This window comes from Micropterus salmoides, unplaced genomic scaffold (assembly GCF_014851395.1).
Source record: "Micropterus salmoides isolate LMB-PRFRI ecotype aquatic unplaced genomic scaffold, ASM1485139v1 Ms_hic_scaffold_17, whole genome shotgun sequence".
Lineage (NCBI taxonomy): Eukaryota > Metazoa > Chordata > Actinopteri > Centrarchiformes > Centrarchidae > Micropterus > Micropterus salmoides.
The window spans coordinates 1,073-4,730 of NW_024040817.1; the positions used below are offsets into that span (position 1 = coordinate 1,073).

At 43.4% G+C, this 3,658-nt stretch overlaps 1 pseudogene; it reads left to right on the forward strand.

Moving 5' to 3' along the window:
- Nucleotides 1-937: 937 nt before the first annotated feature.
- Nucleotides 938-1,427, forward strand: LOC119907094 (annotated as a pseudogene).
- Nucleotides 1,428-3,658: the final 2,231 nt, after the last annotated feature.

Here is a 3,658-nt window from a genome sequence, read left to right on the forward strand (position 1 = left end):
TCATGTACCTAAGAATCAACAATGAAATATTCAAATGACAATGTTAACTACTGAACTACTTTTTCTGTCACGATCGTGGTGTGGAGGCAGGTTGGAGGACCCAAACGCAGGACACAGAGCGGAGCAGGTATAGTTCAACGAAGGGTTTTAATATAACCAAAAGCGAGCACACTTACAGGTGAGTGGCTGAATAACAGAAATCCAAAATTCAAAAGTACAGGGAGACAAGACAAGGAAGGCTGGTTACAGGCAGGCAGAGAGTTCACGCACAACAGACTGGGGGGTAACATGAACAATGACCAGGCAAAGACAAGACAGAAACACCAGGTATATATACACAGGGACTAACGAGCAGGGCGGGAGCAACACAGGTGAAAGACATGAGGCTAACGAGGCACAGGTAGGGAGAGAGAGAGAGAGAGAGAGAGAGAGAGAGAGAGAGAGAGAGAGAGAGAGAGAGAGAGAGCGCAGGGGAAAACAGAGACAGACATGCAGAGGGATCACTGGGGTAACAGACATGACAAGGGTTACCGAACACTAGACGAAAGACAAGACAGACCCCCAAAACCCAACAGACCAAAATAACACTAACTAAACACAAAAGTGCAACACCAAGGATGGCCAACCGGCAGAGCGTGACATTTTCAAACTAACTGATAAAACAAAAAACAAATAAACAACATGTCCCTGTGAACACATCACATTTTAAATATCAGACACAAAATGTGAGTATTGATCCATTGCTAGACAGAATCATCAGAGTAATCCAAGTCCCTGCTGGAGTCAGTCAGAGCATTTCCATAGAGAGCCACTTTGCATCAGCAGCACCATGCTCCAGTGCTCTGGGAGAGTTTATAGTCCTGAGAGTTGAACACTGGATGACTGACAGCTGTCCTTCATGACAACAGAAGCCACAGAAATCCTCCTCATCAAAAACATGACTTTGATCTGCGTCCTCATCTGGACTCTCCTCTGCTGCTGCTTCACAGGTAAAGTCCAGAGAATCAAACTCCTCTCCTCTATGAACATCCGTCCCTCTGAAATGAAGCCCACAAAACCATGACGCTGCTTTATGTTTTTGTCTCTGTATCCTCAGAGTCCAGAGGCCAGGTCACAGTGACTCAGCCTGGAGCAGTGAGCTCTGCTCTGGGAGGCTCCATCTCCATCAGATGTAGGACCAGTCAGGATGTTCGTGTTTGGAGCAACTACCACCTTTTAGCCTGGTACCAACAGAGAATGGAGAAACTCCTAAACTCCTCATTTACTATGCTAGCACTCGAGAATCAGGGATTCCAGGTCGTTTTACAGGCAGTGGATCAAACTCTGACTTCACTCTGACCATCAGTGGAGTCCAGACTGAAGATGCAGCAGTTTACTACTGTCAGAGTGAACATTACATCAACAGTCAGCATGTGTTCACACAGTGAAAAAGCGTCGTACAAAAACCTCCCTCAGTCAGACTGAACGGAAACTGAACTGACTGCTGCAGCTGGAAGCTACTGCAGAGACTGATACACTTCACTGAGGACACACACACACACACACACACACACACACACACACACATATCATTGACCTTGATTAAACAAAACAAGGTCAATGATAAAAATATATTGTTGAATAATAAATTAGTTTCTCCATCACAACATCTCACCATCCATTCATATCTTAATGTGCCATTCTCTTGTCTTATTTGCCAAGTCATCCAATGGAGCCACCCTGGGACCGTTAAGAAGAAAAGTCTCTGTCATGACCTTTTACCTCAGTCTCAGGCACAGATCAGCATCAGAAAATCTCATAATCAAAATGGCTCACATTTACATGTATACAGTGGGTACGGAAAGTATTCAGACCCCTTTAAATTTTTCACTCTTTGTTTCATTGCAGCCTTTTTCCAAAAATCAAAAAAGTTAATTTTATTTCTCAGTAATGTACACTCAGCACCCCATCTTGACAGAAAAAAACAGAAATGTAGAAATGTGTGCAAATTTATTAAAAAAGAAAAACTGAAATATCACATGGTCATAAGTATTCAGACCCTTTGCCGTGACACTCATATTTAACTCAGGTGCTGTCTATTTCTTCTGATCATCCTTGAGATGGTTCTACACCTTCATTTGAGTCCAGCTGTGTTTGATTATACTGATTGGACTTGTTTAGGAAAGCCACACACCTGTCTATATAAGACCTTACAGCTCACAGTGCATGTCAGAGCAAATGAGAATCATGAGGTCAAAGGAACTGCCTGAAGAGCTCAGAGACAGAATTGTGGCAAGGCACAGATCTGGCCAAGGTTACAAAAAAATTTCTGCTGCACTTAAGGTTCCTAAGAGCACAGTGGCCTCCATAATCCTCAAATGGAAGACTTTGGGGACGACCAGAACCCTTCCTAGAGCTGGCCGTCCGGCCAAACTGAGCTATCGGGGGAGAAGAGCCTTGGTGAGAGAGGTAAAGAAGAACCCAAAGGTCACTGTGGCTGAGCTCCAGAGATGCAGTCGGGAGATGGGAGAAAGTTGTAGTAAGTCAACCATCACTGCAGCAATCCACCAGTCGGGGCTTTATGGCAGAGTGGCCCGACGGAAGCCTCTCCTCAGTGCAAGACACATGAAAGCCCGCATGGAGTTTGCTAAAAAACACCTGAAGGACTCCAAGATGGTGATAAATAAGATCCTCTGGTCTGATGAGACCAAGATTGAACTTTTTGGCCTTAATTCTAAGCGGTATGTGTGGAGAAAACCAGGCACTGCTCATCACCTGTCCAATACAGTCTCAACAGTGAAGCATGGTGGTGGCAGCATCATGCTGTGGGGGTGTTTTTCAGCTGCAGGGACAGGACGACTGGTTGCAATCGAGGGAAAGATGAATGCGGCCAAGTACAGGGATATCCTGGACGAAAACCTTTTCCAGAGTGCTCTGGACCTCAGACTGGGCCGAAGGTTTACCTTCCAACAAGACAATGACCCTAAGCACACCGCTAAAATAATGAAGGAGTGGCTTCACAACAACTCCGTGGCTGTTCTTGAATGGCCCAGCCAGAGCCCTGACTTAAACCCAATTGAGCATCTCTGGAGAGACCTGAAAATGGCTGTCCACCAACGTTTACCATCCAACCTGACAGAACTGGAGAGGATCTGCAAGGAGGAATGGCAGAGGATACCCAAATCCAGATGTGAAAAACTTGTTGCATCTTTCCCAAAACGACTCATGGCTGTATTGGATCAAAAGGGTGCTTCTACTAAATACTGAGCAAAGGGTCTGAATACTTATGACCATGTGATATTTCAGTTTTTCTTTTTTAATAAATTTGCAAAAATTTCTACATTTCTGTTTTTTTTCTGTCAAGATGGGGTGCTGAGTGTACATTACTGAGAAATAAAATGAACTTTTTTGATTTTTGGAAAATGGCTGCAATGAAACAAAGAGTGAAAAATTTAAAGGGGTCTGAATACTTTCCGTACCCACTGTATAATTTAATTATAACTGCATATACTTTTTATGAAATATATGCAATAAAACATGTTCTTTTACATGCACCTCAAAACTATAGACTGTAAATAAAAAGCTCAAAACCAGACAAGTGAATCGAGATCAACAGTTCATTCTTAATGGGACTATATGTAAGTTTTTCAATGAAATTAATCCAGCTTCCATTGCCTTA